Below are 11,492 nucleotides of genomic sequence, written 5' to 3'. Positions count from 1 at the left end.
TAATAACTGTTCCGGGTACAGCTCTTAAGCTCTCATGAATTCTCTGATTTGAAGTAAAATGATCAAAACCAAAAAAAAAAAAAAAAAAAAAAAAATCAATCACATTTACTAAACCACTCTTGTGTGCACAACATTGTACTAGGTGTCTGAGAGAGTGCCGGGCCTCACTAGTGGGAATCACTAGTTACTGAAGATCAATAACCTATAAACATATGGGATTCTGTTTTTTGTGGGCATTTCCTTTATTGATTCAGGCCCTCAAAGAATTAGAGGAAAGTTGCTGTATCCAAAAAGTCCATCACCCTGCCATCCATCTAGTGATGAACCTCTTGTATTTAGTCTGGAACTTAGAGGAGACACAAGTCGTCCACTCGCCCACCTCCAGGATTTATATGGATACAGATACAGCTACCCATAATACACAATTTAGCATAGAAAGCAAAAGAAGATGTGATGAAATTTGTGGGAGAAAATCCTTATAGGAGTTCTGAGAAAGCTTTCCTAGAAGGGTGACTTACATTATATTTTAAAGGAAGAATAAGAATTCAGCTGGTGAAGGAAGAAAGGGAGGATATTCTAGACAAAGGAAAAGCACTAGCAAAAGTACAATAGTTGGCTAGATGAAGGAGTTTTGTTTGGTGGAGGACGGGAAGAATGTAGTCCAGTCTGAAGTACAGAATATACAGAAGGGAATAGTTTGAGGTAGAAATGGGAAAACAGGTCACTGTCATATATTATTAAGGGTCTCAGTGCCTTGCAGAGGAGTTTGATCTTTATTCTGCAGGCAGTAGAGAGACCCAGAAAATTTTGAGCACTTAAGTGACATGACCAGATAACATAAACAAGAAAGATCATTTAAAATAACTTAATGCTTGTTTGCCATTTTAAGCCTGTCAGAGTTCCACTCCCCTGAAGTTCTTCTTCCCTCTTATTACTATAACTATTATTATTACTCTTTCTTTGTATTCCCTCTCATATATTCCACGTTCCCAAGAAACTGATCAACCTCGTATTCCCCACATGTGATATTCCATATCCTGCCTTCTGCTTTTTGTACGGGCTGTGCCCCACGCCTAGAATTGACTCCTTTTCTTCTGCCTGTTGGAATCCCTACCTTTCTTCAAGTCTCAGGTCAAGTCTCTCCTGTAAAAGGTCATTAACCTTACTCTGGGGTTTACTGTCTATGGGACCATGAACAAGTCACATAATCTTATAATTTTGTTGAGGAGTTTGGGCTGGATCACCTCTATGGCTCCCTTCAGCTTTTTCAGTCTATGCTGCTATAATTCCCTCAGTTGTTAGCCCTCCCTCTCTTCCCTGAATTACTTTGTATGTATTTCATACTTACTTGTGTGCATGATTAAATAGGGTAATGTTTATAAATCTTTTGTAAATCTTGACCTGCTATGTCATTTTACTGTTGTTATTATTTCCCTCAGTAGAACTTATGGTCCTTGAGGGTGGGGATTATTTCTGGGTTTTGTTTTTGTATCCTTATCGACTAGCACAATGCCTGACATATAGTAGGAACTTAAAATGCTTATTGAATTAAGAAGTAAATTTAAGGGGGAAAATGATGAAATCATTTGGACATGTTGAATTTGATATAATAGTAGGACAAGTAAAAATATCCTAAAGTCCATTGGAGATGGTCAAAAGAAGGATCAGGACTAAAACAGTAATGAAGGCAAGATCTATAAGAAAACCATTACAATAGTCCTTGCAGGTAGTGGTGAGACATTATCCTCTTATTAGTCCCAATTGGAATAATGGGCAGGGAATTTAAAAGATGTTGAAAAATGGCATCAAAGGATTTTTTCATAATAAATGTTTATTTTTTGACTAATCAATGAAGGCAAAATACAAAGAAATCTCTTGTATGGGATACTGTATATTTCTTTTTTTTAATTAACAGGATTTTGTAATTGATTGGATATGTATGGTGAGGAAAAGGAAAAAAATTAAGATACAACTGAAGTTATGAACATTAGAATCAAGATAAATTGTGTTGTCACAGACAGAAATAGCAAAATCAGAAAGAAATGTAAGTCTAAGGGGAAAGATAATGAAATCAGTTATGGATGAGCTGAATTAAATGTGTTGGTGGGACATATAAATAAAAATATTCAATTGGGGTTGTTGGTCTGGAGGTCAAAAGAGAGAAAGAATAGGAGGGTTAGAGATTTGGGAATTGTCTGCATAGAAATGTTAGTTGAAGCCAAGGCAGTAAATAAGATTGTTAAGGGAGAGAATATAGCAAGAGACAAACAGGGCAGCTAAGTGACACACTGGCTCTGGAGTCAGGACAACCAGTCTCAGATGCCTAGTAGCTGTGTGATTCTGGCAAATTGCTTAATCCATGTTACTTCCTGAAAAAGAGATAGAGACAGACACACAGAAAGATAGAGACAGACACACAGAAAGTTAGAGACAGACTGACAGAGACACAAATACAGAGAAATAGAGGGAGAGACATAGAAAGACAAGAGACACAGACACACACACACGTACACACACATACGCCAAGAAACAGAGGGAGAGATAGGCAAACAGAGACAGAGAAAAACAGGGAGAGACATAGAGAGACAGAGCCACACATACAGAGAAACAGAGAGAGAGAGACAAGGCGAAAAATAGAGAATGAGAATGAATATGGCCAAGAGCAGACCACTAGAAACCTACATTAAGGGATTGAAAAAGTAAGGAACAAACTAAAGACACAGGAATGGTTAGAAACATCAAAGGAGGATCAGGAGAGGTGATGTCTCTCTCAGAAACCAAGGGAGACCAGAGTGTCCAAGAAGAGGAAGCAGTCATCAGTGACAGAAAGCCACAAAGAAGATAAAGGTATTTTTAAAAGGCTATTAGATTTAGGCTTCTAGACTGTTTATGACTTTAGAGAAGTTTCAATAGAGTAGTGGTGGTGGAAGCCTAATTGTAAGGGGTAAGGAGAGAGTGAGTAGTGAGGAAATAAAGATGTCAGGTTTAGACACTCTTTTCAAAAAGTTTAAGAGAAGAGAAATCAAGCAGAATTTGTTGTTGTTCAATTATGTCTGACTTTCTGTGACCCCATTTGGGGTTTTCTTGGCAAAGATCCTGGAGTGGTTTGCCATTTCCTTCTCCAGCTCATTTTTTACAGATGAGGAAACTGAGGCAAACATGGTGACGTGACTTGCCCAGGGTTACACAGGCAGGAAGTTCCTGAAGCCATATTTGAACTAAGGAAGGGAAGTCTTCCTAACTCTAATACTCTATCCACTGCAACACCCAGCTGGATGAGATTTTAAAAAGGCTAAAGCAAAATTTCCTTTTGTTGTGAATTGGGACAATCTGAGCATATATGTGGGTAGATATGGAAAAAAATGACAAATGAAATGAGATTGCTGGAGCAAGGTTTTAGAGGAAAGAAGATAGAATGAGATCAAGGGTACAGTTAGAAAGATTAACTTGACCCTTAGTAGCATCATATGTCTTTAGTTGAAAAGGACCTCAGAAGTCATCTAATCCAATCCATATCCAAATAAATACCCTTGCATCAATGCACCTAACAAGTGCTCATCCAATTCCTGTTTCAAGACTTCCAATAACAGCACACTCACTGCCTCCAGAAGTAGCCATTCCATTCTTGGATATCTTTAAAAGTTAGGGAGTTTTTTTTCCTGACATTAAACCTAAATTGGTTTCTTTGTAACTTCCACTCATTTCTCCTGGTTCTGCATTTTGGAAGCAAACAGAACAAACCCTTCATATCCTACCTCCATCCTCCATTAATCCCAATGGCACTTCAACCATGGATTCTTTCACCAATTCTACTGATTTCCTTCTAAATAATCTCCAGCTTATCAGTGTTGTTCTTCCTCCCTTCCTTATTTCTTTCCATCCATCCTTCTTCCCTTTTTCCTTTCTTCCTCCAGGATGGAAGTACAGGAACCATTCATTGACCCAATCCCACTGCTGATTAGCACAAAAGCTTTGACTTGCTCTGTTTCCAAGCTAGACCACTTCACCACTTTTGGTAGACTATGGATCCCTGTCTCAGGAGCCTGGCATATTGGTACTGTCTGGCACCAGTACCACCCTCGTACCTGATTGGTTTTAGCATCGTTGTATCTCAGAACTCCCAAACTCAAGCAGTGCACCAAGCTTAGCTTCTCCAGTAGTGGGAATCACAGGTTCTTCACCACATCCATCTCAGTGTTATTTCCAACACATGCTGTGCCCATAACTGAACATAAGGTTGCAGATGTAGTCTGACCAGGACCTAATGCTGAGGGACTAGTTATTTGTCTCCTTATTCCTAGATGCTATCCTTCTCTTAAGAAGGTTGAACTGGATTTCTGAGTTTTCTTCTTTAGCTCTTACGTGCTGTGATTCTGTGCCTAAGCTGGTTAGGTAGGGATTCTGGGGAGGAGTACAGCTCATGGACCAGAGTGGGGGATGCAGTACCAGGATCATGGGTTTAATACTCATGTAAGCTAGTTCATTTTACTATTTCCATGACCATAGACTCTAGGTGATGAAGTAGATGGACTCAAGAAGGCTTAAGTTCAAGTCTTACCTCAGATAGTTGTTACCTTGTGACCCTAGGCAAGTCACTTAACCCCTTGAAGCAACAGTTTCTTCATCTATAAAACAAGGATAATAATTGTACCTACCATAAGACTGTTTTAGGATCAAATAAGATAATATATGTCTGACATTTTATAAACCTTAAAGAGTTATGTAAATACTAACTAAACTCTTAAACAGCTTTTCTGAAATCCTTTTTTTCATAAGGAACACTAGGTGAGAAAATTTGGAGGCATCTGTGCAAATCTGTTCCAATAGATAGGCAAATCTATGCTTGTTGCACCAAAGCCCCTGAATAGAGAGACAGAGACACACATACAGAGAAACAGAGGGAGAGACCCTCTATTGATACAATAATCAAGTATTGATTAGTCTTCATGACACCAGAAATCAGAGATACCTTTGAATTGACTAGCCAAGAGAATTAAAGTATAGCAGGCTTTTCTGATGTTCAGAAGACCCACTAAAGAAGGCTCCTAGAGGGAAAACTGCCTTGTAGATAGACTGCCCTGCTAATCAGAAAGTGGGCAAAGGAATTGCTCTACTCCATAAGCTGGGCTGGCTTCTGTGCCTTTCCGCCATGGTCGTGTGCTCATAGCCTTGAATTGGTCCATAAGACATGTAGGAGGCATCTGGGAAAGATGGGACAGGGAACCATCTTTCTGTGTCCTAAACTGAGCTGCCTGCCTCTGTCCCAGTAAGGAAGGAGACTATGAAAATGAAGTCGTGTGATTTTGGGTTGAAAGAACTAGAAATAGTTGCCGAGGAAGAACAAAATTTATAGGCAGCATAAGAAATTTTTCCCAGTGTCTGAAAAGGGAACAAATGTGATGCTTGTATCTAGAGGGCCAAACTAGTAAAGTAGAAGTTATATGGAGGCCGATTTCTTACCTTTACACCCCAAATCATAGTATTTAGAGCTGTTCAAAAGTGGAATGGGCTGCCTTATGGAGTATTGGGTCCCCCATCATTGCAAATCCTCAAGCTAAGCATATAAGCCACTTGTTGAAATTGTTATTTCCTGTTCAGATTTGATTGGACTAAATGACCTCTAACATCTCTTTTTTAGATCTGGGGTTCTATGTCCCCTCTGACCCGGTCACTCTTTAAGGCATAGGCCAGAATTCCCTTCCTAGGCTCTTGAGTCTCCACAGTTATCCAAGCCCAGCCTGCAGGTTATATGGAAAAGGCTTCCTGTGGGCTGACCATTCTCTATCCCCCTGTACTTATCCAATTAAAGCAGCCTCCTATTGAGGTTTCCTGCAGTGGCTCACCAGCCTGGCAGGCCCAGCAGGCCTGTGGCCACAGGTCTGTCTAAAGTCCCCCCCCCCTCATGGGGCGTGTGGCCTCCAGCTCTGTACTGGAGCAGTCTTGGCGTGGAGTTGCAGGGGTGGTAAGGCAGAGTCTGGCTGTCCCTCTGCGGAAACACATCGTTCCTTGGAAGGCATGAAAAAGGAAGGGATTCCTCTTAATCAAGAAAGTGGGTAATATGGAGTGAGAGGAGATTGCAGGTCCTGGCTGAAAGGCTCTTCCCAATCCCCATCATTACTGTGGATAAGTATTTAGTGGTTAGTTAGAGCCTCATTCGGAGTCTCTGAAGGAGGATTCAGTCTTTATGTGGGCCTGCCCCAGGGCCACAATCTGTCTCTCCAGCTCTGACCACAGGTGCTTTTCGATTCCCCAAATTGTGTGTTAGACTCAGGAGGAGGAAGTTTAGAGAAGGCAGGATACCTGCCCTCACGGAGTTTATAGTCTGGCAAGTCAGACCTAGATAATCAAAGACATTCACGTATCTATCATATGCAAGAATTATTAGACTGAGTACTCTTTTTTGTCCCCTGATGGTAGAACCAGAAGAAGTGATCAGAAATTTCACAAGAGGGAAAATTTGACTTGATATTTGGAAGAAGCTTCTATCAGTGAAAGCCTCCCACCAGTGGGATGGGCTGCGTCTGGGGGGCTGTCTCTGTGGAGGCCTTTGAGCAGGAGCTGGATAACCACTGGGTGTGGGTTATAGAGAGGGATCCCCTTTTTGGGGCAGGTTAGACTAGAGAGCCGCTGAGGTCTCTTCCAGCTTTCTGATTCTGTGCCCCAGATCTCGGGGATTGATATCCCCCCAGCAGAGCAGATCATAACGTACCCATGGCTTCTCATCTGCACGTCCCTCCTTAAATCTTCCTCAGAGAGTTTACCGACTGCAATGACAACTTCCTCTTTGAAGATGCAGCTCTTGGCTCTCCTTCCAAGGTTTTGGTTGTGTCCTCGGTGTTACACAGCATCTGGCTCTTAGGAGTGCTTAATAAATGCTGTTTGACTGATTCCAATCCTTCCTAAGGTCATGGATTTAAGGCAGGAAGGGACCATCTGATCCAGCTGCTTTGTTTTACAGGTAAGAAAATTGAGGCACAGAACTCTTGAGGTCATGCAGTCAGTCAGTCAGCTAGCACTGGTAGCATTGGGCACTGTGGTAGGTGCTTACTAAATGCTAATTGACTAACTGACTGTGTGGCAAGTATCAGAGCCTGGTTTCAAATCTAAGTCCCCTGACTCCAAAGCCCATACACGTTTCACATATTCTCAATAAACATTAAGATATTCTTGATGAAATCTTTTATAACAATTGTTTATAAGTTATCAAGCCTTCCCTCATTCACCCTGTCTTTGAATCACCTGCAGTTGTGATTTTTATGGAATTCTGCTATTGCATGATTCATCATCATAGCTGATTTTTACATAGATCTTAAAAATTTTTAAAGCATTTTATGTGTATTTTCTCCTTTGATTTTCACCATAAATGGGTCCTGCTGTTGTTATTATTTAGTCGTTTTCAGTTGTGTCCAACTCTTCATGATTCCAGTTGAGGTTTTCTTTGCAAAGATAGTAGGGTACGTTTACTATTTTCTTTTCTAGTTTATTTTACAGATAAGGAATGAGGCAAACAGGGTTGAGTGACTTGCCCAAGGTCACATAACTAGGAAGTATCTGAGACCACATTTGAACTCAGAAAGGTGAATCTTCCTGATCCCACTGTGTAACCTAATGATCCCAGATCCTATTATCATCCCCAATTAACTGATGAGCAAACTTAGGGCATTGAGAGGTTAATGGTATTACCCAGGGTCACACTATTAGTAATTGTCTGAGGCGAGATTTATTATTTTTTTCCTCAATTGTATTTTATCTCTCCAAATACATATAAAGATAGTTTTCAACATTCATTTTTGTAAAACTTTGTGTTCCAAAAATTTTTCTCCTCCTTCCTTTACCTCCATCCTCCCGACAGCAAACAATCTAACATAGGTTAAATATGTACAATTCTTTGACATTTATTTCCATATTTGTTATGTTGTGCAAGAAAAATCAGACCAGAAGGGAAAAACATGAGAAAGTAAATGTAAACAAACAAAAAAGGTGAAAATATTGTGCTTTGATCCATATTCAGTCTCCATGGTTCTCTCTCTGGATCCGAATGGCCTTTTCCATCCCAAATCTTATTTAGTTTTGTCTTGAATCACCAAATTGCTGAGAATAGCTAAGTCTCTCATAGCTCATCCTCACAAAGTGCTGCTGTTATTGCATACAGTGTTCTCCTGCTTCTGCTCACTTCACTCAATATCTTAATAGGTTCTTATAAATCTTTTCAGACTTTTCTGAAGTCAGCCTGCTCATCATTTCTTGTAGAAAAATAACATTCCATAACATTCATATTCATCCATTCCTCAATTAATGGACATTCACTCAGTTTTCACTTTCTTATGAGGGAGAATTTAAACCCAGGTTTTCCCAATCTCAAGTCCAACACTCCATTCACTGTGCCATATTACTAATCCTAATAGCTAAATGCATTACTGGCATAATCCTGGAGATTTTTAAAAATACTTTTAATTTTTAGCTTTTTAAAAACCATTTTAATTGTTTCTTAGAGTTTTTATGACTTAAATTTTCTAAATTACATGTCAAGACAGTTTTCAATATTCATTTTTGTGAGATTTTTTAGTTTCAATTTTTTTTCTCCCTCTTTCCCTTAAATCTCCCTTCCCCAAGGCAATAGGCAGTCTCAATGCTTTGATCTGTATTTAATCTTCATAGTTCTTTCTCTAGATGAAGATGGCATTTTCCATTCCAAATATATTGGAATTGTCTTAGATCATTATATTGCTGAGATGAACTAAGTCTATCATAGTTGATCATTGCACAGTTTTATTGTTACTATATATGATGTTCTTCTGATTCTGCTCATTTCACTCAGCATCAGTTCTTATAAGACTTTCCAGGCTTTTCTGAAATCCTCCTGCTTATCATTCTTATAGAACAATAGTATTCCATTAATTCATATACCATAATTTATTCAACCATTCCCCAATTGATGGGTTCCCACTCAATTTTCAATTCCTTGCCGCCACGAAAAGAGCAATTGCAAAAATTTTTGTACATATGGGTCCTTTTCCCATTTTTATAATCTCTTTAGTATTCAGGCCAGTAGTAATGCTGAATCAAAGGATTTCACAGTTTAATAGCCCCTTGAGTATAGTTCCAAATTGCTCTCCAGAATGGGTAGATCAGTTCACAGCTCCAGCAATGATATATTAGTGTCTCAGTTTTCGCCAGTCCCCTCCAAACTTTATCATTTCTTTTCCTGTTATTTTAGCCAATCTGATAGGCGTGAGAGGTGGTACCTCAGAGTTATTTTAATTTGCATTTCCCTAAGCAATAGTGATTTAGAGCATTTTTTTTTTGTATGACTTATATGGCTTTAATTTCTTCATCTGAAAATAGTATGTTCATATTCTTTGACCATTTTTAATGGACTTTTGAACATTTATGAGTACTAATGATCATAGGGATTAGTTAATGAAATACCTGCCCTTTCTCTTCAAAGAGAAGTGGGGGACACTAGGGAAAAATGTTATGCACATTGTCAGGCAAGGTCACTTTATCAGATATTTTTGCTTGTTTTTCCTTCTCACAATTGCAAAGAGAAGAGTATTTCCTGAAATAGCGGCATTATAGAAATAAATAAGAAAATTATTAGTTATGTTACCCTGGTCAAGTCACTAAACTGCTTGCCTAAGGTTTCTCATCCGTAAAATGAACTAGAGAAGGAAATGGCAAACCACTCCAGTGTCTTTGCCAAGAAAACCCCAAATGGGATCACAAAGCATTGAATGTGACTGAAATGACTGAATGAGAACAACAAAAATTAATAGATAATCTTTGAAAGTTGCCATAGCTAAAATTTATATCACTGAACAGCCATCCTGAGGTTCTCTGAACATAGCCACCACAATGCAGTCTGTTATTGGGCCCTTATTTGAAATCTTTCCAGCATCATAGGACCTGTGAGTTTGTCCTTAACTTGCTATAGACTTGGACAACTCAGGGTCACCTCCACACCATGATGAGGTATCAGATTAGGTCTTTGGCAATCAAGTAGCTCAAATCCTCAAATGGATTTGAAATCTTACCTCATTAAGAGGCAGCATAATATCATGTAATGAATAAAGAATTGGACTTAGAATCAAAAAAGATGGGATTCAAATCCCATCTCAGACACTCATGACACATGACCACAGACAAGTCACTTAACTTCTGGTCTATTTTCTTATTGTTTTTAATAAGAGAATTTGTCTCAATGACCTCTGAGGTCCATTCTAGTTCTAAATTTCTGAATGATGGTTGGTTGCAACCCATTCATGCCTGTCCATCCTATATACAATTCTTATCTATGTCTTTTCACAAGTTCACTAGAAGGGGTGCATTTAATATGTCAGAAACCTTCCTCTATTTAATACAAAATAATATATGGCATAGGGCAACTAGGACAACAAAGTAGTAATAAAAACCATTCCAAAGAAAAAGAAGAGCAAGAAGCAAAATGGCTGTCTGATGAGGCTTTATAAATAGCTGAAGAAAGAAGAAAAATAAAAGGGAAAACAGGAAGAAAAAGATATACCCAACTGAATGTTGAATTCCAGAGAATAGGAGAGAGAGGATTTTCTTAAGTGAATAATGCAAAGAAATAGAAGAAAACAATAGAATGGGAAATATAAGAGTTCTCTTCAAGAAAATTAGAAGTATCAAGGGAATGTTTTGTGGGAAAATTGGGCATGATAAAAAACAAAAATGGTAGGAATTTAAGAAGCAGAAGAGATTAAGAAGAGGCAAAAATACATAAGAGAACTATACAAGAAAGATTTTAACATCACCAATAACCATGATGGTGTGGTTACTTATCTTGAGTCAAACATTGTAGAGAATAAAGTCAAGTGGGCCTTAGGAAGCATTGTTAACAATAAAATTAGTGGAGGTGATGGAATTCCAGCTGGGCTATTTAAAACCCCAAAAGATGATGCTATTAAAATGCTTTACTCAATATGCCAGCAAATTTGGAAAATTGAGCAGCTGCCACTGAATTAGAAAAGACCAATTTATAATCCCAATTCTAAAGAAGGGCAATGCTAAAGAATGTTCAAATTACAATTGTGCTCATTTTACGTGCCAGCAAGATTGCTTAAGATTCTGTAAGCTTGTCTTCAGCAGTATGTAAACTGAGAACTACCAGAACAGGCTGGTTTCTGAAGAGGCAAAGGAATCAGAGACCAAATTGCCAACAATCTCTGGATTATGGAGAAAGCAAGAGAGTTGCAGAAAAACATCTCCTAAAGCTTCATTGACTACACTAAAGCCTTTGATTGTGTGGATCACAACAAAAAGTGGCAAGTCCTCAAAGAGATCAAAGAGTAATCATCTTACTTATTCTTCTCAGGAATCCATATGTGGGCCAACCATGGAACAACGATTGGTTAAGATGGGAAGAGTATGACTAGGCTTTATTTATTTATATGCAGAGTACATCATGTGAAATACCAGGCTGGATGAATCAAAAACTAGAATTAAAGTTGCTTGGAAAAGATCAACCATCT

General features: G+C 38.7%; 1 protein-coding gene across 3 annotated transcripts in view; it reads left to right on the top strand.

The window, feature by feature from the left end:
* The window catches only part of CCDC102A (coiled-coil domain containing 102A), a 54,404-nt gene that overhangs the window by 3,431 nt on the left and 39,481 nt on the right, over positions 1-11,492 (top strand). The gene's annotated exons all lie outside the window — the stretch shown is intronic.

This window comes from Antechinus flavipes, chromosome 2, assembly GCF_016432865.1.
Source record: "Antechinus flavipes isolate AdamAnt ecotype Samford, QLD, Australia chromosome 2, AdamAnt_v2, whole genome shotgun sequence".
NCBI lineage: Eukaryota > Metazoa > Chordata > Mammalia > Dasyuromorphia > Dasyuridae > Antechinus > Antechinus flavipes.
The sequence above is the reverse complement of the archived record's forward strand: the minus strand, read 5'-3'. Positions and strand labels throughout refer to the sequence as shown.